This window comes from Oryctolagus cuniculus, chromosome 10 (genome assembly GCF_964237555.1).
Source record: "Oryctolagus cuniculus chromosome 10, mOryCun1.1, whole genome shotgun sequence".
NCBI lineage: Eukaryota > Metazoa > Chordata > Mammalia > Lagomorpha > Leporidae > Oryctolagus > Oryctolagus cuniculus.
Genome location: NC_091441.1, coordinates 74,308,807 through 74,333,517, shown reverse-complemented (window position 1 = coordinate 74,333,517; position 24,711 = coordinate 74,308,807). Strand labels below are relative to the sequence as shown.

Sequence of the window (24,711 nt, the reverse complement as noted above, 5' to 3'; positions counted from 1 at the left end):
CACTGTTAGCTCTGTGTATGCTTATTGGGCAAACAGGCATACAGCAAACAGTGGCAAAGAATGGCTACCAAGTTATACCCTCCATCAGCATCTGAGGATTCCAGATTTTCTATCTCCTGGACAACCTATGGAATTATGAATGTTTTGTGTTCTGCTCTGTGGCTGTGCAGTCATTTTCACTTGTGATTTTAATTTACTTTTTTTTTTTGACATGCAGAGTGGACAGTGAGAGAGAGAGACAGAGAGAAAGGTCTTCCTTTTGCCATTGGTTCACCCTCCAATGGCCGTTGTGGCCAGCGCATAGCGCTGATCTGAAGCCAGGAGCCAGGTGCTTCTCCTGGTCTCCCATGTGGGTGCAGGACCCAAGGACTTGGGCTATCCTCCACTGCACTCCCGGGCCACAGCAGAGAGCTGGCCTGGAAGAGGGGCAACCGGGACAGAATCTGGTGCCCCAACCGGGACTAGAACCCGGTGTGCCGGTGCCACAAGCCAGAGGATTAGCCTATTGAGCCACGGCTCCGGCCCTTAATTTACATTTTCAATGACTACTATGCTTGAACAACTTTTTGAATATTTTTCTGTGAAATGATCAAGTATTTTGGTAATTTATCTTGTTTCCTTGTACTTTTCTTATTGACATCTGTAAATATTTATTTCATACACACAGACTATTTGTGCATTGTTATATATTCTCTAATATATGTATATGTAATATGTTTATAGGTATAATATCATATGTTGTGTACTTTGAGATCTATATATGACACATATTTGCAGATTTTTACTTGCTTTTTCACTGACCTAATGGAGCTTTAATGGAAACAAGACCAGTGTATCAACCATTGTCATTACAAGACTGGACCTTTAATAAAGATCAACTTATTTCTCTGGCTCCATGGTAGGTTCTTGTTATCTTGTTTAAGTAACTTTGACTTCTTAGGATCATGGAGATATATGCCTATGTTATTTTCAAGATGAGTTTCCATTTAGTGTTCATGTTTAGATATGTCATTTTTTTGTTTAAATTTTAAGCAGGGGTCTTCTTAAGTGCTGAAACAACTGAAAAGTGATTGCTGTTAAATATAAGAGTGGGAACAAGAGAGGGAAGAGATGTGCAATTCTGGACATGCTCAAGCTGACTTACCTCAAACAGTAGAGTTAGAAACATACCAGGGGATTCGAATTCAATCCCATCGAGGTGGCATGTACCAATGCCATCTCACTAGTCCCAGTGATCAATTTCTGTTCACAATTGATCGTAATGATAGGACTAAGAACCAAAGGGATCACATAAACAAGAATAGTGTCTGCAAATACTAGCTGATAGAATAAAAAAGGGAGAGAATGGTCCAACATGGGAAGTGAGATACACAGCAGATCCATAGAATGGCAAATGTCCTAACAGCACTCTGGCCTTAGAATCAGCCCTTAAGGCATGCGGATCTGGCTGAAATGCCCATGAGAGTATTTCCGGCATGGAAAGCCAAGACACTCTGGGGAGAAAAAAAAAAACCTAAATGAAAGATCTCTGCGAGTGAGATCCCAGTGGAAAGAATGGGTCATCAAAGAAGGGGGTACCTTTCTCTGAAGGGAGGAAAGAACTTCCACTTTGACCATGGCCTTGTCTAAATATGATCAGAGTCAGTGAACCCAGGGTGCTTCCATAGCCTTGGCAGCTCATGACAAGAGCCTAGGGTGATTACTGATGCCATAAACAAGAGTGTCAATTTGTTAAGTCAACAACAGGAGTCACTGTGCACTTACTCCTCATGTAGGATCTTTGGCCTTAGTGTGCTGTACATTGAGATTTAATGCTATAACTAGTACTCAAACAGTATTTTTCACTTTATGTTTCTGTGTGGGAGCAAACTGTTGAAATCTTTACTTAATGTATGCTAAACTGATCTTCTGTATATAAAGAGAATCGAAAATGAATCTTGATGTGAATGGAAGGGGAGAGGGAGTGGATAAGGGGAGGGTTGCAGGTTGGAGGGACGTTATGGGGGGGAAGTCATTGTAATCAATATTCTGTACTTTGGAAATTTATATTCATTAAATAAAAGTTAAAAAATTTTTAAGCAGGGGGACAAAATTTATTTTTTCAATGTGATTATATCCACATCTAGGATAACTACTTTTTTAAAATTTGAAAAGCAGAGAGCAAGAGGGTGGAGTGAACCCATCCAGTGGTTCACTCTCCAAATTCCTGCAGTAGCTGGGGCTGGGCCAAGCCAAACCTGGGTGCCAAGAGCACAATTTTGGTCTCCCACTTGGGTGGCAGGAACTTGAGCCATCAAAGTCCTTGAGCCATCACCTGTTGCCTCCCAAGGTGCATATTATAAGAATTAGAATTGAAAATGGAACTGGAACGTAAACTCAGGTACTCTAATGAAGGATGTGGGCATATTAAGTAGTGTCTCATGCACTGTAACAGAAGCCCATCCCAGAACCACTTGATAAAAGACAATACTTTACCTTGCATTGCTCAGTCATCTTTGTCACCAACAAGGTGACCATATATATGTTGATCTGATGATCAAATCTGTTCTATTCTATTAGTTTACCTTTATTAGCATCAATACTCTATTATCTCCATTACATTAAGTGTTGCCATCTGGTACCATTAGTCTTCCATCTTTGTTTTTCAAGACTGCCTTGGCTCTTTGGCTTTGTGTTACAGTAGCATTTTGTAGTTAATGGCCAACTTCCACAAAAAAATCTGAAGGGATATTGAGAGATTGCCTTAGAACTATAAAATTTGAGGAAGACTTCAATTTGCATTACTTAATCTTGCAAACGACAAATATGCAATAGTCTTCATTTATTCAAGCCTTCTTCAATGTCTATTAATATTCAACACATTTACTGCCTAACATCCTATTAATATTTGAATTTTAATACTGATTTTGTATAGTTCAACACGAAGGAAACTGAAGTGTAAAGTCTGGCTATCCGGTTTAGCTCTAGTTGAATGTATCTGGAAGGGACAGTAAGGCGATGAAGGACAAGATTGTTCTACCTTTTCATATCATAACAGCTGATTCCCTTTCTTGCTGTAATTTTGATAATGCCCTTAATTTGACATTTTAAGCCAACTGTTTGGGTATTCATCTTACTTTAGTGTGGATTTATTTTCTCTCTAAACCCTACCTCTGGGATGAGGAAAGATTATTTTTAAAGTCTCATCACAAAGACTGCTGCTGGAAAGGAATATGAAGTTTGACTCCTAGGTGAATAAGAAAGTGGAAGGAAAACATTTTTCACAAAATACTCAGCTGTTAGATGAATTACAGTGTAGTTGTGGAAAATTTTTTTTCTCAAGCTTCCAAATAGCAATGGTTTCTTTGGTGCATCTTGTTTCTATCTGAGAAATTGTCAAGGAAAGTAGGTGATCTCAGTATAGCAGTTCGATGGATTGGATTTTTGAGTGAAGCTTTTTTTTTTATTTAGAAAAATAACTTCTATCAAATATTATCTACCTTTAAGAAAAATCAAATCTCTCAATCAGGTTTATCTATATATCACCGTTTTTCATCTGGTTCAAGACACTTTCAAAATAAAGTAATTATATTTCTGTTCCATTCTCTTCAATTCACTTTAAGAACACATATGTTTTGTAGCTGAAACATCCTAGGTTATGATGATGGCATGGAAGCTTGAATACAACTGAAACTATTTGTTTAAAATAGTACTGATTATTTTATGATATAGTGACTTGGGGCAGGGAGGCAAGGAGAGGGAGAGAGAAAGATTTTCCATCTGATGGTTCACTCCCTCAATGCCCACAACAGCCAAGGGTGGGCCAAACTGAAACCAGGAACCAAGAACTCTATTGTGATCTCTCATAGGCGTGGCACAAACCCAAGCACTGGGGTCATTGCACATTTTTTTCTAGGTACATTAGCAGGAAGCCAGGTCAGAAACTGGGTAGTAGGGACTTGAACCAGCATCCCACTGTGGAATGCTGGCATCACCAGCCCCTGACAAAAATTTTTTTGTTCTCTGCATTTAGCAATCTACTCAAGTAGATTTAGATCTGAAATATTCATTGCACAAAAATTCTGGCTTTTGGCTTCATATACATTGTTCTGCCCAAATAAAATTCTGCCTTAATAAATATGATGCATAACCCCAAATACCCCCATGATAATGGTAACTTGTTTAATAAATTCAAGGGTACTATCAAATGTATTAGGAAAAATGGATTTAAAAGTTTAGTTTATTTTAGAGCAATTTATTTGAAATCCTTGCATCATTTTTCCATAATATGCCTTTTTCATCAATTTTTTGGTGATCTCTCAAATATATTCATTACAAAATAGAGCTTTCTTTAATTCCTCCATTTTATATGAATTTTTTGAAGTACCTTCATAAATCATCAGTAATCATTTGGGTATAATAATAATAACAGGTATAATGACAATTAATGCTTTTGTTCAGGATGATGGGCCTTGCATTTGGTTGCCCTTTAATAGCATTGTTGAAGTAGGTAGTAAAGGTATTCTCATTTTGCAACTGAAGTTCTGAGGCCTAAAGTGATTAGGCCATGGTATTGTGATTAGTACAGCGCACAATGACAGATTTGAAATACAGTTATCCTACTCAACAGCTGTGCTTTTCATACTCTACCACATTCCACAGATCTAATACAAAGTACATTTTGTAATGGATTTCCAAGGACCATGGTATTTATACCTATAATACATATATCTGTTTCACATTTGATGGAGAGGCAGATTCTGTTCAGTTTTGTACTATTATGAGCAAAGTGTGCAAGACAATTATTTGTCTTCTTTCTGAGTTCTAAGTCTTCATTTATATTCTAAGGGGTTGGTGTTATGGTACATGTGGTTAAACCTTTGCCTGGGAAGCTAGCATCCTCTCCTGGTACAGGTTTGAGTTCCAGCTGCTCCATTTCTGATCCAGCTCATCCTAATATGCCTGGGAAAGCAGTGGAGGATAGCCCAAGAGCTGGGGCACCTTGGCCCAGTCCTGACTGTTGCAGCCATTTGGGGAATGAACCAGTGAGTGGAAGATCTTTCTGTCTCTCTCTCTCTGTCTCTCTCTGTCTCTCTCTCTCTCTCTCTGTAACTCTGTCTTTCCAATACATAAAACAAATCTTTCAGAAAACTTATATTCTAGGTAAGGCCTTTATTGGATATTGTTTGAAAATATTCTCTTCCATTCTGTGGTTGTCTTCTTTTTTAAAGAAAATAGTCTTTTGAAGAATGAAATTTCATTTTGATAAGTCCAATGCTGCATTTTTATCATTTGTAGTTTGTGCTTAATATGCCTAATCTAAAAAAGTTTTACCTAACCAAATGTTATAAAGAATTTCTATTATGTTTTCTTTTGAAAATTTTGTATCTTGGAGGCTGGCGCCACGGCTCACTTGGCTAATCCTCTGCCTGCGGTGCCAGCACCCGGGTTCTGGTCCCAGTTGGGTGCCGGATTCTGTCCCGGTCGCTCCTCTTCCAGTCCACCTCTCTGCTGTGGCCGGGGAAGGCAGTTGAGGATGGCCCAAGTGCTTGGGTACCTGCACCCACATGGGAGACCAGGAGGAAGCACCTGGCTTTGGATCAGCACAGCGTGCTGGCCGTAGCGGCCATCTGTGGAATGAACCAATGGAAGGAAGACCTTTCTCTCTGTCTCTCTCTCTCTCTCTCTCTCTCTCTCTCACTGTCTAACTCTGCTTGTCAAAAAAAAAAAAATTGTATCTTTGCATATCATATTTAGTTTATGGGCCATATTAAGCTAATATTTATCTATCATATGAGGTATATTAAGGTTTTTTGTTCACTTATTTGTTTATGGAAAACCAATAGCTCACATCATTTGTGAAACAGGTTACTTTTTCTCAATTGAATTACTTTCATGCCTTTATAGAAAATCAGTTGACGTTTAGGTGAGTACCTGTTGTAACTCTCTTTTATATTTTATTGCTCAGAGTGTCCATTCTTACCCTAATTTATTGAGTACTACAGTTTTATAGTTAATAAGTCTAGACTACACAGTATGAGCCCTCCAGCTCTGGTCTTCATTGCAAGAATTGCTTAACTAGGTCTTTCACATTTCCATACAAGGTTTAGAATCAGCTTCTCAGGTTCTGCAAAGAATCCCACAGGGATTTTCATTGATTTAATGTTGACTGTATGTATCAATCTGGAGATCCTTGACGATGTTTAGTCTTCTCACCCATGAAAATGGCTTAAGTCTCTATTTATTTAGATATTCTATAATTACTCCCTGCAGTATTTTAAGCTTTCTCTGTGTGGATCTTCTTCTATATATTTTTCCATGTTTATTTCTAATATCTTTATATATTTTGGGTACTTGATAAGTACTGTTTTAAAAATATATATTTAAAATTTGCATTGGTTTTTGATGGTACAGAGAAAGACAGTCAATTTGGGGAAATAGAAATATATGTTTAGACCTAGCTAAACTCATTTCTTATTTCTCTTAGATTTCTTGTAGATTCCTTAGGACTTCTAGCCTACATAAATATATTTTACCTATAATTAAATAAATGTGAATTCCCTTCTCCACCATTAAACAGTGGAGCTGTTAGTTTTGCTTTGGCAGCTAAATTTCATGGAATATCAGGTAGGTCTTTGGAGCAGATGTTGGGGCTGAATATGCAGACTGCTGATAAAGGTGATTTGCTCCACTTACATCCTTTAAAAAGAGTACAACACAATGTAGCTAGAGCTCAACTGAGCTTTCTTGCCTTTATCTCAAACACCACACATGAACTCACAAGCAAGTGCTTTTGTTAGGGAATGTGATTGTCAAAGACACTGAGACCAGGAAAAGCCCCACTTGTGCAGTAATTTTTATATCCAAAGCTCTGTTCTTAAGAACCCTGAGGGAAGCACACTCATAGGCTATTTTGAGTCAGATTCTTTTATTAACTGGAATTTATTAGCAGTGTGACCTAGGTGGCAAATGCCTTTCAATCTGAACTTTCACTGATACAGGCCAGGTTTTAGCAGTTTTATACACATATCTGTTTTTTTAAAAGATTTTTTAAAATTTATTTTATTTGAAAGTCAGAGTTAACAGAGAAGAAGAGGCAGAGAGAGAGAGAGAGAGGTCTTCCATTTTCTGGTTCACTCCCCAGATGGCCGCATCAGCCGGAGTTGCACCTATCCGAAGCCAGAAGCCAGGAGGCAGAAATTTCTTCTGGGTCTCCCACATGGGTGCAGGGGCCCAAGGACTTGGGCCATCTTCTACTGCTCTTCCCGGGCCATAGCAGAGAGCTGGATCAGAAGAGAATCAGCCGGGACTAGAACCGGCGCTCATACGGGATGCCGGCGCTTCAGGCCAGGGTGTTAACCCACTGCGCCACAGTGCCAGCCCTATACACATACATGTTTACAGAATCATTTTTGTTGTAATTTTATAGGATCATGATGACAAGACATTTTATATTGTAAACCTACCCAAACTAACATGTGTAATTTGAAAAAGTTTGTGTTTTTAGGCATGGAAAGCCAAAACACTCTGGCAAAAAAAAAAAAAAAAAAAACAAACAAACCTACATGACAGATCTCCGCGAGTGAGATCCCAGGGAAAAGAACAGGTCATCAAAGAAGGAGGTACCTTTCTCTGAAGGGAGGAAAGAACTTCCACTGTGACTATGACCTTGTCTAAATATGATCAGAGTCGGTGAACTCAAAAGGATTCCATAGCCTTGACAACTCATGACAAGAGCCTAGGGTGATTACTGATGCCATAAACAAGAGTGTCAATTTGTTAAGTCAACAACAGGAGTCACTGTGCACTTACTCCTCATGTAGGATCTCTGCCCTTAATGTGCTGTACATTGAGATTTAATGCTATAACTAGTACTCAAACAGTATTTTTCACTTTGTGTTTCTATGTGGGTGCAAACTGTTGAAATCTTTGCTTAATATATGCTAAACTGATCTTCTGTATATAAAGAGAATTGAAAATGAATCTTGATGTGAATGGAAGGAGGGAGGGAGAGGGAAAGGGGAGGGTTGCGGGTGGGAGGGAAGTTATGGTGGGGGGAAGCCATTGTAATCCATAAGCTGTACTTTGGAAATTTATATTCATTAAATAAAAGTTAAAAATAAAAGAAATCTTACACCTTGAAAAAAAAAAGTTTGTGTTTTTGATAATAAGTTACGTGTAGTGATTGGTTGTCCTGTGCCAAGCAATGTTCTAAGTTTTATTTTTAACACAGTTTTGCTCTTCTACTTAAAAGCAGTGTTAGGAACAGGTACTATTATTATCTTTGTTTCCTATATGGTGATTCTCGGGTCCAGGGAATTCCAGGAATTTGTCCATGGTTACTCAACTAGAAAACAGCTAAGCAAGTACTTACTCTCTGGCAAACGCTCAACTCTATGCTGTGTTTCAATCGGCTAAAGCTGATTATGAGCAGAACTCATGTACCAGTCACTCCTGATGGCTTTGTCATGTGTCAGCTTGACTACACTTAACTGTATCTCCCAGAATTCCCTAATTGTTGTTGTGGGCCACAACAGAGATTGTCATGGGAAAGCTGAAAAGCAGAAAGGGAACAACTATTTTCACATGTTGTTGCTCGTGACTGACTCACATCTTGGCATGAGGCCAAAGCTGAGCCTACCAGCATCCCTTTCTTCCCTTGGATTCACCTCTTTGGACTCTGGTCCAGATGTGTGTATTTAGCTCCATGACAACTGGCCTTGGTACTACAGAACTTGCACATCGCTAAGATCAAGAACTGGTTCCTGCTGTTTTCTCTCTCTCTCTCTCTCTTTTTTTTTTTTTTTTTTTTTTTTTTTGACAGGCAGAGTGGACAGTGAGAGAGAGAGATGGAGAGAAAGGTCTTTCTTTTGCCGTTGGTTCACCCTCCAATGGTCACCGCGGCCAGTGCATCACGCTGATCTGATGGCAGGAGCCAGGTGCCTCTCCTGGTCTCCCATGGGGTGTAGGGCCCAAGGACTTGGGCCATCCTCCACTGCACTCCCTGGCCACAGCCGAGAGCTGGCCTGGAAGAGGGGCAACCGGGCCAGAATCTGGTGCCCTGACCGGGACTAGAACCCGGTGTGCCGGCACCGCAAGGCAGAGGATTAGCCTAGTGAGCCACGGCGCCGGCCCTGCTGTTTTCACAAGCCCTGCCTCAGGCTTGTGGATACCAGCTTGCCATATCTCCCCAACTTTACATCATTTTCCTTTCTCAAATGCTTAGTCAGATAATAAGTGAACAGCTTTATGGAGATGGAGTAAGGTCAAATTCCTGTATCAAATCCCCTATACATAGTTATAGATGATATATAATTTTGTTATTTTAAATTTTATATTATATAATGGACATTATATATACATTAATTTTGTATAAATAAAATGCCCTGATGGTATTGCATTTCTGATTAAAACATGACTGCAATAATGCTGTCTGTAACAAATTGAAACTATTAATAAGGTTGTTGTATGGAAGGAATGATGTTGAGTCTAATTGAGAAAGACTGACATAACCTGGACAGAGTAGTGTCTTGTAATTAGACCTTATTCCACAGTTGGCTCAGACTTACAAACCATGCTACCCTGCGCAAGTGATTTGTAGTTTATTCTCCTCATTGGAAAAAGAAGATTGTTTTGAGGACTACAGGAGATACATCATGTGCTTTGATGCTTTCCCAAGCACTTAAAAGAATGATAGATACAATTACTTGCATTGTGGTGGCTGTCAGAATTAGTACCAAAGACATGTGTTATTTAATCTGTATAAAATCATCTATCCATATAATAATATTTAATGGGACAAAAAGATAACACTGTTTTTTTATCTGGCAGAATCATAACAGCACTTTGTTCCTAACAAGGCATTTTGCTGCAGAACTAAAAGTATTTATCCAAGAGGAAAACTAATATGAATGTATATAGAAAATTAATAATGGAGTTTCAAAAATAATAACACTTAATGATCATTTATGAAAGAATCTCCTTCAATTTTTAATTGAATTTTTAATTTAAATTTTTAATTTGTGATACAAATCATAGTTTTCAAATGTTCTTTTTGATGCATTTTATATTTTTTAAGAAGACTTTTATTTAATAAATACAGATTTCTAAAGTACAACTTTGGATTATAGTGGTTTTCCTCCCATAGCCACCCTCCCACCCACAAACCATCCCATCTCCTACTCCCTCTCTCATCCCATTCTTCATTAAGATTCATTTTTAATTATCTTTGTATACAGAAGATAACTTAGTATATACCAAGTAAAAATTTCAACAGATTGCACCCACGAAGACATACAAAGTATAGAGTACTATTTGGAGACTAGTTTTACTCTTAATTTGCATAGACCAACACATTAAGGATAGAGAACTTACATGGGGAGTAAGTGCACAGTGAATCCTGTTGTTGATTTAACAGTTGACACTCTTATTTATGACATCAGTAATCACCCAAGGCCCTAGTCATGAGCTGCCAAGGCTATGGAGGCCTCTTGAGTTCTCCAGCTCTGATCTTATTTAGACAAGGCGATAGTCAATGTGGAAGTTCTCTCCTCCCTTCAGAGAAAGGTACCTCTTTCTTTGATAGCCTATTCTTTCCACTGGGATCTCACTCACAGTGATCTTTCATTTAGGTCATTTTTTGCCACAGTGTCTTGGCTTTCCATGGGCTTTTTAGCCAGATCCGAATGCCTTAAGGGCTCTTTCTGAGGCCAGAGTGCTGTTTAGGACATTTGCCATTCTATGAGTCTGCTGTGTATCCTGCTTCCCATGTTGGGTCACTCTCTCATTTTTAATTGCATCAATCATTATTAGTAGACACTGGTCTTATTTATGTGATCCCTTTGACAATTAATCCCATCTTTATGGTCATTTATGAACTTAAACTGATCACTTTAATTAGTAAGATGGCATTGGGGGGCTGGCACCGTGGCTCAACTGGTTAATCCTCTGCCTGCAGTGCCGGCATCCTATATGGGCTCTGGGTTCTAGTCCTGGTTGATCCTCTTCCAGTCCAGCTCTCTGCTGTGGCCCAGGAAGGCAGTGGAGGATGGCCCGGGGCTTGGGCCCCTGCACCTGCATGGGAGACCAGGAGGAGGCACCTGCCTCCTGGCTTCGGATCAGTGCACTGCGCTGGCCGTGGCAGCCATTTGGGGGGTGAACAAATGGAAGGAAGACCTTTCTCTCTGTCTCTCTCTCTCACTATCTAACTCTACCTGTCAAAGAAAAAAAAAACAGATGGCATTGGTACATGCCAACTTAATGGGATTTGGAGTCCCATGGCATGTTTCTAACTCTACGATTAAGGGCAAGTCCAAGTGAGCATGTGCCGTATAGTACATCACATCTTTCTCCATTATTCCTACTATTATTTTTAACAGGGATCAATTTTAAGTTAACTTTTAAACACAAAAGAATAATTATGTGTTAATTAAAGAGTTATTTCAATGGTATTAAGTGGAAAAAGAAAATACTAAAAAGAATAAAATAGTAAACTGTTCCTTGAGAGTCAGGACAAGGGCTGATCAGGTCATTGTTTCTCATAGTGTCCATTTCACTTCGACAGGTTTCCTGTTAGGTACTCAGTTAGTTGTCACCAATCAGGGAGAACATATGCTATTTGTCCCTTTGGGACTGGCTTATTTCACTCAGTATGATGTTTTCTAGATTCCTCCATTTTGTTGCAAATGATCAAATTTCATTTTTTATTTACCTCTGTGAAGCATTCTATAGAGTACATATCCCATAATTTCTTTATCCAGTCTTCTGTTGATGGGCATTTAGGTTGATTACATGTCTTAGATATTGTGAAAAGAGCTGCAATTAATATTGAGGTACATATAGCTCTTTCATTTGCCAATTTAATTTCCCTTGGGTAAATTTCAAAGAGTGGGATGGCTGGGTTGTACGGTAAGGTTATATTCAGGTTTCTGAGGAATCTCCAAACTGTCTTCCATAGTGGCTTTATCAGTTTGTATTACCACCAACAGTGGATTAGTGTCCGTTTTGCCCACATCTTTGCCAGCATCTTTTGTTAGTTGATTTCTGTATGAGGGCCATTATAACCGGGGTCAGGTTACAGGTACAACCTCATTGTGGTTTTGATTTGCATTTCCCTGATTGCTAGTGATCCTGAACAGTTTTTCATGTGTCTGTTAGCCATTTGGATTTCCTCTTTTGAAAAATGTCTGTTTAGTTCCCCAGCCCATCTCTTAAGTGGGTTGTTTGTTTTGTTGTTGTGGAGTTTCTTGATCTCTTTGTAGATTCTGGTTATTAATCCTTTATCTGTTGCATAGTTTGCAAATATTGTTTCCCATTATGATGGTTGCCTCTTCACTTTCCTAACTGCTTCTTTTGTAGTACAGAAACTTCTCAATTTGACGTAATCCCAATTGTTAATTTATGCTTTTACTGCCTATGCTTACAGGGTCTTTTCCAAGAAGTCTTTGCCGGTGCCTATATCTTGCAGGGTCTCTCTTATGGTCTCTAATAATTTGATGGGGTGGGGTTGTAGATTTAGATATTAGATCCAGGTTGAGTGGATTTTTGTGTAAGGTGTAAGGTAGGGGTCTTGCTTCGTGCTTCTGTATGTGGAAATCCAGTTTCCCCAGCACCACTTATTGAATAGACAGTCCTTGCTCTAGAAATTGGTTTTAGATACATGACCAAATATAAGTTGGTTGTAGATGTTTGGATTGATATCTGGTGTTTCTATTCTGTTCCATTTGTCTTCCATCTGTTTCTATACCAGTACCAGGCTGTTTTGATTACAACTGCCCTGTAGTATGTCTTGAAATCTGGTATTGTGATGCTTCTGGCTTTGTTTTTGTTGTACAAGATTGCTTTAGCTATTCAAGGTCTCCTGTGCCTCCATATGAATTTCAGCATCATTTTTTTCCAGACCTTCAGACTGTTCCATTGCTCTATTCACCTATGTTTATATCAATAGAATCCTCTTGAAATCACTATGTATTCATACTTAGTCTTGGACTTACTTGCTTTGTAAAAAACAGATTGATGACATTTCATTATAAATTTGTTAACCAGCCTGGCAATTTTGTTTAAAGTCCTACTATGATTTTGATTGGTATTTAGGTCACTCTATTGTTGGTTTTATGATACAATACATTGCTGATATCTAGTTCATATCATGTTGCATTTTTCCACCAATTTCTTCTTTTTAAGAATTATTTATTTATTTGAAAGGCAGAGTTACAGAGAGGCAGAAGCAGAGAAAGAGAGAGAGAGAGAATGTCTTCTACCTGCTGGTTCACTCCTCAGATGGCCACAATGGCCGGCGGATTTGGGCTGATCAAAAGCCAGGAGACAGGAGTTTCTGCTGGGACTCCCATGTGGGTGCAGGGGCCCAAGGACTTGGGACATCTTCTACTACTTTCTCAGGCCATAGCAGAGAGCTGGATCAAAAGTGGAGCAGGTGAGACCAGAACCGGCACCTATATGGAACGCCGGTACTGCAAGCTGCAGCTTTACCTGCTACGCCATAGTGCTGGACCCTTTCCACCAATTTCTATCAATTTGTTTTTTTTTTTCAGTGTTTTTTTAATTTCCAGTGTGGAGATCCTATTTCATTCTCTGAGTTTAATATTTTGATTTAAAAATAATATCTGTGAAATTTTGTTTTCCCCATTGTTCACTAATAAGATTTGGAACTATAACTGATTTTGGTTATTTACTTTGTATCCTTAGCTTAGCTAAAATTCACTGATTTCAGTATTATACTTTAGAAATTTGATTTTATATGTAAAAATTATGATATATAAAATAACAAAAATTAAAACCTTTCCCCTCTTTGCGCTTTTCATTTCTTCTTATCATTTTATTTCTGTAGCTAGTACTTCAGGTGAGATATTGAAAAGAGATGGTAAAAGTTGATATTCTTGTCTTGTTTGTGATATTAGGGACCAAGACCACAATATTTCAGCATTAAGAAGAAGCCTTTTTTTTTAATCAGTGCTTTTTGATCAGGTTGATAAAGTTTCCCTCCATTTATAGTTTGCCAAGAAAGAGAGCTTTTATCATCCCAATTACTATAACAATGAAAATTTTTTTACTTCCTTTATCTGTTAGCATGGAAATGTACATCCAAATTTTTGGAAAGGCTGTAAAATTTATGCAAAGAAATGGCTGTTTTCGTGTTTCCTATGGGATCAAATGAAGGAGCTGGATTTTGGATCCTGGCTGAAGTGAGAACAAACCAGAACCAATTTGTGCAGCTTCTGCCTATTGGAAATCGCATTTCACTTTGCTTATGTTTGTTAATTAATTTCATGATGATAAATTGTGGAGAACAATGTCTTTAACTCTTTTCAACTCCTCTTTTTCTTAATACCCTTTCTGGATGAACATTTAGCTTAGCCTAATCATTTTTTAAAAGATTTATTTATTTATTTGAAAGGCAGAGTCACAGAGGCAGAGGCAGACAGAAAGAGACAGAGATCTTCCGCCCTCTGGTTCGCTCACTGAATGGCAGCAAGGGCCGGAGCTGGGCCAATCTGTATCCAGGAGCCAGGAGCTTCTTCCAGGTCTCCCATGTGGATGCAGGGGCCCAAGGTCCTGGGTCGTCCTCTGCTGCTCTCCTGGGCCATGGCAGAGAGCTGGATCGGAAGAGGAACAGCCAGGACTAGAACTGAAACCCATATGGGATGCTGGCACTGCAGGCTGTGGCTTTACCCACTACACCACAGCACTGGCCCAGGTTAGCTTAATTATGCTTACACTGCATTTTTGGAAATATTTGACTTCTCTTGAACTTCTAAGAAGTTTAATGGGAGCAACAATTTGCTACAGAAAGCAACTTCAAAAATATTGATTTTATTTTGTTATAAAAGTACTGAATATTTATAAAATTAACAAAATATTACTCATCCATAATTTCACTTTCCTAAAATTAACTGCTGCAAAAATCTCAGCCCATTTGCTTTGTGTCATTTTCTCCCCACTTCCTCCTCATCTCCACCCTTCTTCCCCCACCCCTTATAATTACTCTATTGATTTTATTAAATTATACCTGCAAACAGAAAGGATAGAATAATTCAGCAATTAAAATAAATACAACATGAAATTAAAAACAATATTAGAATCTATTAGCGTCATCCACTGCTATGTATAAGGGTAGCTAATGTTTCTTATTAAGAATAATAGGTCAATAGATGTATAAAAAGAAAGTTATGTAACTACTTTTTTTTTTTTTTTTTTTTTTTTTTTTTTTTTTTTTGACAGGCAGAGTGGATAGTAAGAGAGACAGAGAAAAAGGTCTTCTTTTTTGCCATTGGTTCACCCTCCAATGGCCGCCACGGCTGGCGCGCTGCGGCCGGTGCACCATGCTGATCCGAAGGCAGGAGCCAGGTGCTTCTCCTGGTCTCCCATGGGGTGCAGGGCCCAAGCACTTGGGCCATCCTCCACTGCCTTCCCAGGCCACAGCAGAGAGCTGGCCTGGAAGAGGGGCAACCGGGACAGAATCCGGCACCCCGACTGGGACTAGAACCTGGTGTGCCGGCGCTGCTAGGTGGAAGATTAGCCTATTGAGTCGTGGCGCCGGCCAATGTAACTACTATTATTATAATTCAGGAATATTTTATCAAATCTAAAGCATTCCCAGTATGAAAAAACTAACTTAAATGGATTACATTAGTGAAATTCAAAAAAATATTTCTTCAAAGCAAGAGAATGATCCCTTTAGCTTTAAAAAAAGATAAGGAAATGCATGCGGTAGTTGGATTCCTATTTTTTTGACTTGAATAATTAAGATGTGGATATTCTCAAAGGTCTCTTTCTGCTACAACTGTTGGCTTTTGTTTTTGTTTTAAATACCTCCATGACATTTCGGCTGAGTGTCCTCTTGAGTTATGTTTGTTTTCCCTTTTGTGTTTATAGATGTTGTTGTGATATCTTCTGGCCTTGATCTTGCTGTGGACGTGTCAACAGTCTGCCTGCTATTTCTCCCTTTCAGGTTATTTGTTTTCCTTTCTGAGTGTTAAAAGAGTTACTTCTTTATCTTGTAGATAGTAATTAGTCCATGTCTAAGTATGGAATACCAGTATAAACTTTCCCTGAAATTTGATGTATTATTTGAATCAATTGAAAGGAAATTTTCCCATAAAATTACATCTCCTTTGCTGGCTTCTTTAGTTTCACGAAAATAAAGCCTTTATGATTTTAAGCCCTTGAATTTTTCATTTGTATTCACTTTGCTTATCTTAAGTCTTGCTTTTATTTCAGCAACTCAGTTTTTAGTGTTGCTTCCTCTTATTTTCCCCATTTATTTATTAGTGCTGTAATGATGCTATTTTGTTCTTCAATTTGCTTTTTTTTCTAAGAGATCTACAATCTGATTTTCATCTCCTGTTGTCATTTTATTGTATTGTTGCTATGAGGTCTTATTATAGAGTTTATGTCCTTATTAATTTGCTGTCTATTGGGAAGCACTATGAGTAATTTTATTCCATTCCTTGAGATTTTCATCTTTTCTGAATCAGATTGGTATTTGCCTGTTAAGGCCCCCTTCCTTCCTCTCTCTCTCTTCCTTCCTCCTGCTGCCTTGTCCCTTCCTTGGGGTGTATGTGCACTATTCCTGTGCTCTTCTCTCATGCAGCATGCTGGCACCACTCTACCCATATGTTAATTTGCTCCTAAATAGAGTGAATGGATCTTGACGGTCATCTACTAGTATCTGACAGTTTATTTGTTTTTTACCATAAGCCAGATGTAGAGGTTGGAAACTGTATTTAAGCAAGTTTCTGCATCTAACGATGGGATATTAGGATGAAGGGGTGGGATGAGGAAGAAAGCAGAACTGAGCTGAGGCGGTGCGCTCCAGCTGTTGTGATGTTGCCAAAGATCTTAAATCAGGTTCTGCTGTACCTATATCAAGGACAGCTATTTTTCTCTTGGAGGGGCTATGGCTTAGCACAGAATGTTCCTCAATCTGGAAGTATGTAGGCCGGGAGCTTTGACTGAGTCATTCACCTTCAGATTCCATTACCCTGAGCTCAAAAAGGACCAAGAAAATGAATGTTCATCAAGTTTCCTTCCAAATTTTAAGAATCTTTAGTGGTGAGCGGCCCCAGAATTTTGTTAGCTCCCTGAGAGAGTTTCTAGAGGGTGAGATCCATGTCAGGAATCAAGTAGCTTATCTCCTATCATTGCTAGCACTTGCTGAAGAGTCATCTGCTTGGTTTTGCTTTTCTCACAAGTTTCTCAAGCATATTCTGTTAGATTATCTTCCTTTCTGGTGTGTGTGTATATATATATATATATATATTTGTTTTGGTGTTTTGTGGAAGCACTAGAGAGTCATTTTTTATGTGTTAGAGAATGATGGTTTAGTGCTGTGCTTGTAGTCAACAACCTTGACTTCAAGAACAGAACTCCTTTGTCAGTTTTTAAAAATAGAGTTTTAATTTTAAAAAGTAATGTGTTCTTTCATTTTCTTCCTCTGATTTGTAATTATCGCTTTCTTTCTTTCTTTTTAAAGATTTATTTGATTCATTTGAAAGGCATAGTCATAGAGAGAGAAAGGGAGATGCAGAGAGGGAGAGATGTTCTGTCCACTTGTTCACTCTCCAAATGGCTGCAATGGCCAGGGTTGGACCAGATTTAAGGCAGGAGCCAGGAGCTTCTCACAGGGCTTCACATGGGTGCATGGGCTGAAATACTCGGGCCACCCTCTGCTGCTTTCCCAGGTGCATTTCTAGGGAACTGGATCAAAAATGAAGCAGCTGGGATTCAAATTTGTCCCACATGGGATGCCAGTTTCACAGATGGCAGCTTTACCTGCTATGCAATAATGCTGGCCCCACTAATTATCATTTCCCACAAAGTGAAAAAACTTCAGTATTCTGGTGAAAACTTAAATGAAATGGAAATTTTTAAAATAGTTACTTGCTACAAGTTGGTGAGCAGATACAGTTTTGGGGGTTCCATAGCAACTCCTTCAATCCATTTAGGGGATATTCTATATCAATACACATAAAAATATTTGGAGAAGTTCCGCAAGCCACTGCTCAGAATTATTTCACCTGAGATAGCGGGGAGCCAGAGTGTTCACACCCCTCACACCTGCCAGCCCTTGATTCAAGGCTGTTCCTGGGTTATTAATTCTCAGGCATTTTTAGTCTGCTACTTTCCACAAAGCAGGTTTCATTCAGCCAGAGAATAATCTCAGGCAATGCATCGTGGGTGTTGGGAGTTGGCAGATGATCCAGTGGACACTAAATTAATGGAAAACAGGCAGAGCCCAAGTGGAATCTGCTCCATGTTTCTGTTTTCTGCCAATTTGCCACCATGTACAATGGTGATAGGGCAGTCAATGAAAATGGGGCTGTTTTAAAATTATATGTTAAAACACCATAGTATAAAATTGCTCAGTAAAGAATAAAATTCTTTTTAAATGCCCACATAATCCATGTTATTACCAAGTACATTTTAAAAAGCTACTAATTTGTAAATAATAAAGGTTTACCAATTTCACTCAAGCATTTGGCTTACTGTGTACTTTTACATCTTTCAACTGACAAAAAAAAACAAAGATTAGCAACAAACCACTCAAGAGTAATACGTAACAACAATATTGTATGGCACACTCTAAAATCACAAAAGATAATTCAGAATGAAGAAATTCAGCTATAATATTACAAAAAAGATTGAAATTCACCCATCAATATGAACTTAAACATGTTTACTTTATAGTTCAATTTTGAAGGTCAGAACATGTTAACCTCTTTCCCCAGAGACCCCATTATGATCACAGCATTGAAGTGCAAATAACAATAAACCTGGAACAACGCAAATAACATTCATACAAGTGAGATCTCAACTGATTTTGAGAAGCCAGAAAGTCTCATTGGAGTCTGGGAAGCCCAAGTGCACCCTAGAGTGCTCTAGTGGAGGAGGTATGCAGCTGGCAAGCCAAGACCTTGGAAACGGGCTGCAATTGAGTCAGGAAACAGGAAAGGGAAATAATGAGAAGGAAGGTGAGAAAGGGAGGGGTTGGCTTAATGTCTGTAAAGGAAAGAGATGTATACCCTGTTTGTGTTCGGCCAGGAAAGAGGCAGCCCACAAAAAACAGGCACTACCAACCTAGAGGGGGCCTCCATGTGGGGACTGGATAAAGTTTCTCCAGACAGCTAAGAGAATCAAGACATTTGGTTCAGATGATTCGTCCCAGAATAAAGCACTTAATCGTTTTGCTATTGGATAAGACCATGCATTGCCTGACAGCATTTTCCTGCCTGATCATGCTAATTGGAAACCCTGTAGTGTTCACAGACCTACTAATCAGACTTTGCACCATGAAAAAGAAATGTCAGGAAAATAAAGACACATTTATTCAAAGGTGAAACAAATCCATACCTGCTTTCTAAAGTATTCACCTCCAAACTTTATTCCTAATAAGAAAAATTGATAAGTATCACCAAACGTATGAAGACAGCTAACAGCATGAAAATGATTGGGATTGAAGCAAAGCTTATCCAGGAAGATATAGAGAGCTTTCTGGTTTTTTTTTTTTCAAATATTTATTTATTTACTTGAGAGGCAGAGCTACAGACAGACAGAAGGAAGACAGAGAGAGAGAGAAGTTTTCTATCTGTTGGTCCTCTCCCCAAATGGCCACAACATCCAGAGCTGTCCCAATCTGAGGCCAGGAATCAGGAGCTTCTTCCGGGTCTCCCACGTGGGTACAGGGGTCCAAGTGTTGGGCCATCTCCTACTGCTTTCCCAGGCTGAAAGCAGAGAGCCGGATCAGAAGAGAAGCCGCCGGGACTGGAACCAGCACCCATATGGCATGCTGGCAACACAGATGGAAGCTTAACCCATTATGCCACAGTACCGACCCCCAGAGGTCATTCTTAACAACTGTCTCTTTAAAAACAGAGATATCTACAAAAGCAGAACAAAACAAAAACCAGAAACGAATTCAAATCTTCCAGAGTGATGAGGAAACAACTGCATTCAAAAAACATGAAGAATAAGCTATGAGATGTGAACAATTATAGATAATGCAAATAACTTGTACATCAGAATATGATTTCAAAAATACAAATGGAATAATTGTAGATAAAGGTAAACAGTATAGTTAAAAAGAAGAGTAAAAAATTAATCATGAAAAATAGCTGACAAAACTTAAGAAATTATCACAGAACATTCAGCTTTCCTTATGGTAGTCCTAGAAAGAAGATTTTAAAAAATAAAAAAGAGAAAATGATCAAAGCAATTATATAAGATCATTTTCCAGAATGGAAAACAGGACTGGTCAGGTGGCATAGCAGGTAAAGCCTGCACCTGCAATGCTGGCATGCCATATGAGTGGTACTTCAAGTCCTGGCTGCTCCACTTTCGATGGAAAAGCAGCAGGAAATAACCCAACTGTTTTGTCCCCTGCCACACACGTTGGAGACTCAGATAAAGCTCCTTGGATCCTGGCTTCGGCCTGGGCCAGGCCATTGCAGCCATCTGGGGAATGAACTAACCTTTGGAAGATTGTTCTCTCTGTAACTCTGACTTACAAATAAATAAATAAATACTTAAAATAAAAGAGAAAGACTATGTGTTTTCAAAATGAGAGTCCATCATGTATGTGAAAAGAGCCTACCTACTCACATCTATGGGGTATCATACATAATAAGAAGATTCCTCCAAAAGTAAGTTGAATAATGTAAAAACAAAATAGGATACTAACAAACTTAATAAAGTGGGTAGGTAACATGTAAATGGATAAAAGTTAAGGAAGCAATCCCTTTAAAGATCTAAAGGAAAAAAAAATCCAGACTCTATGCCACCTAAACTATCCATTTAATGAACACTTAGAATGTTCATGAGTCTTGAGACATTTACCATTTATGTATCTTTTCTTACATTTTTAAATATATTTTAGCATGATAAGGAAGAAAACAGAGCTCATGAAATCCACAATAGCATGGGTGTAAGCTAGGAGAGAGCAGAAATCCCAGGTTAATATTTTTGACCAGGTGACTAGTCTCAGATTGGAATTACATACTTTAATAATTATACATTTTGTGGAGAAGATCTCATGTTACCTATGATGTTTTATCTCTATCTATCGTCTATCTATCCATCTATCATCTATCTATCTATCTATCTATCTATATCTATCTATCTATCTATCATAAACTAGAACTGTGGTAAAGCTTTTGTGTTTTGTTTTACAATCAATAACAAAAAGGAAAGGCAATTATGGAGTACAGAAAAATTCTGATACAAATATGAACCAAACCAACACATGGAATGATTTGTTGCAAAGTAGTATAAGAAAAGCTACTCTATTTTGACATAGGAATAGTCTTAGAGATACTTATGGTTTCATAATTTTGGACAAGTAAAGCAGACAGTTCTCAATCTGGTGAAGGCTTAAATGAAGTTAACATGTCAACAATAAACAGTACTGTTGATTGGTTTTTAATTTTTTTATTTTGAAGCAGAGTTACAGAGAGAGAGGGAGGGACCTGGATTATAGATATAGATTATATATCCATATCTTCTCTCTCTCTCTTTCTCTCTCTCTCTCTTTCTCTCTCTATTTAGACATCTCCCATTTACTGGTTTGCTCCCTACATGGCTGCAACAGTCAGGGCTGGGCCAGGCCAAAGCCGGGAACCTAGAACTCCATCCAGGTCTCCCATTTAGGTGGCAGGGGCCTGAGTCTTTGGGCCATCTTCTGCTGCTTTCCCAGGTGCATTAGCAGGGAGCTAAATCAGAAGTGGAGCAGCTAATAATCAAATTGGTATCCATATGGGGTGCTGATGTCATAGGCTTAACCTGCTTCACCAGATTGCCAACACTTGAATACTGGCTTTTAAATTTTTGAATAAATACATATACAAGCTTATGCAAAAATATGAGCATGGAATATGGTATTTTTTTTTTTTTTGGACAGGCAGAGTGGACAGTGAGAGAGAGAGACAGAGAGAAAGGTCTTCTTTTGCCCTTGGTTCACCCTCCAATGGCTGCCGTGGCCGGCGCACCGCACTGATCTGATGGCAGGAGCCAGGTGCTTCTCCTGGTCTCCCATGGGGTGCAGGGCCCAAGCACTTGGGCCATCCTCCACTGCACTCCCTGGCCACAGCAGAGAGCTGGCCTGGAAGAGGGGCAACCGGGACAGAATCCGGCACCCCGACCAGGACTAGAACCCGGTGTGCCGGCGCTGCTAGGCGGAGGATTAGCCTAGTGAGCCACGGCACCGGCCAGGAATATGGTATTAATTTTAACAGCTTGAAAATAGGGAAACATGGAGAATTTGAGAGAAGGTAGGAGGTTAATAGCTGAGGTAGAAAATGATCACATTACCTTGTCAGTGACATAGAGTTGTAAATATATCATTTAAAGTTACCAAAAATAAAAAAAGAAGAAAGATATGAAAGTAATGACAGTGATAAAAATGTTGACACTGGCTAGTTGCTTTTCACTGTACACTTATATGTACTCTTTAAATTCTACTACATGTCTCTATTACTACAATTAACATACTAATAAATGTACACTAAAGAAAACAATTGCTTAATTTTATGTAATTTTACCTCTTCATATAACACTTGATTCACTCTCTAGCATAACTATTATATAACATATAGATGATAGTTCTATTTATAGCTGTTAAAATATTTGATAAATTCCATTTTAGAAAAAAATATTATTTCTTATTAAAAAATAGGTGCTGCATGATGACATTTTGATCAAAGACATCACCTAGGTGTGTAGTAGACTCTACTATCCAGGTTTCTGTAACACTCTATGATTGCATGAGAAAATTGCCTAATGATACATTTCTCAAAACGTATCTCCCTCATTAAGCAACTCATGACTATATTTGAAAAATCCATACAGCACAATATATATGAGATTAAAAAATCAATTGTAGCTGTATTATGACATAGCTTTGTACAGATATCTAAGGAAATTTATAGTTATATTCAGATGGCTGTATTAAACACATTCCTAATTTTTAGGCACGAGTATTTTAGGGACATAATGCGAAAACTCTGCAGGAGTGTAATCTACTGTGCTTCATTTTTGTTTACTGTCAGTAAGGACCATTTGACATGACTTGAACTCTACAGTTTAACAGATATGTGGAAAAGCTGGGGAGTCAGAAAAGAAGACTGAAGAATTGGCAAGGTATGGTTGTATGTAGAAATCTGGAATTAGTTGGGCAACTAGTCATCTCCATTTTAATCAGGTGACCTCATTTTAAAAAAATAGGGGGCTTAATTTCTCCAACCTTAAAATTAAAGGACTATTTTAGAATATGTTCAAGATCCCCTCCACCTCTAAATTACATAATTATCAGAACTAGTAGCACAGAAAAGTTATTATCTTAAAATAGCTTAAATTGAAGCAAGAGAAATTTAGACTAGATTTTGCAAAGGGAAAGAAAAAGAGTGTTAACCCTTAAGTTATATTCTCCTGAAAGAATTTCTCTCTCTCCCTCTTTTTTTTTTTTTTTTTTTGAGCAACAAGAATCTAATATTTGCAGAAAAGGTGATGTACTAGTATGTTGGGAGTGGGAATAAATCTGTTTAAAAAATTAACATCCAATTAATATCCAAAATTAATATCCCATCTTAAAAGTCTGTGTTCTGAAAGCACAAAAGCCATTACCTTCAGTCATACTGTCACTTGCATGGTCCATATTTAACAATCTTCTCACCGCCCCACCTATTTATCTGAGACACCATCATCTTTGCAGGATCCTGTACTTCCTATTTCCTTAGAACATTTTTCCATCTTGCTTTAAGCCTACTCATCCTAAAATTCTCAGTTTGCACACCATTCTCCACAAGGGCTTTCTTCTTTTCATGTCAAACAGCCCTGTTATAAACTCTGCAGCATCAAAGAATCTCTATGTAGTATGAGTCAGAGTTGGAATTTTCATTTCTGCTGTGTCCCCTGGCTTTGGCTTTCCTTCTCCCTCTGCTCTTTAACTCTGAGGAGACAGGGACCAGTGAGGATTTCGTTATTGTTATATTCCGAGGGTTCTGACAAGACCCTGGCATACAGAAGATGTAAAATAATGTATGCGTTAAATAAAGCAATGAATTTCTTAAAACTTTTATCCACATTCTCCCAAGTCTTGGATCTTGCTTCAGTATCATTATTCCTAGATTTCCAATTTTAAATAATTTTTATTTACTTATTTGAAGAGCAAGGAGAGAGAGAGAGAGAAAGAGAGAGAGAGAGAGAGAGAGAGAGCCCCCACCTGCTGGTTCAACCCACACATGCCTGCAATCCCAGTTGGTGGAAAGGGTTGAAGCTCAGGGACAAAAATGTAACCCATATCTCCTCTTATGTGGGTGGCAGAAATCTAATTACTTAGGCCACTGCTTAAGTATCTTCATTAGCCAGAAGCTGAAGTCAGAATCCAGAGCTGGGAATCAGACCTAGCTACTCCAATTGGGAATGCAGGCATCTTAACTGCTAGGCTAAGTGCTTGTCCATAATTTTCTACTTTTGACAATTGGTAAAGTTCTTCACATACTGATGATTTCTTCATTCATTTTTATTCTCTCATTATAGATATTAGCTAATATTGCTGATATTCCCATGATAACATTTTGGTCAGTGACAAGCCACATTCACCAGAGTGGTCCCATGGATTATAGTGAAGCTGGAAAGTTTTTATCTCCTAATATTTTAATTTTCTTTTATTTAGATATGATTAGGTATGCAGACACCATTATGCTATTGCAATTTGCTATACTA

The 24,711-nt window shown here is 38.4% G+C and overlaps 1 long non-coding RNA gene across 2 annotated transcripts in view; it reads left to right on the top strand.

Moving 5' to 3' along the window:
• Positions 1–24,711, top strand: part of LOC138844073 (uncharacterized) — a 212,686-nt gene that overhangs the window by 128,919 nt on the left and 59,056 nt on the right. For both annotated transcript variants that reach the window (XR_011379473.1, XR_011379472.1), the window contains exon 2: positions 23,037–23,127. This is a non-coding gene — a long non-coding RNA (uncharacterized lncRNA). Of the gene's footprint in view, positions 1–23,036; positions 23,128–24,711 lie in introns of those variants that run through there.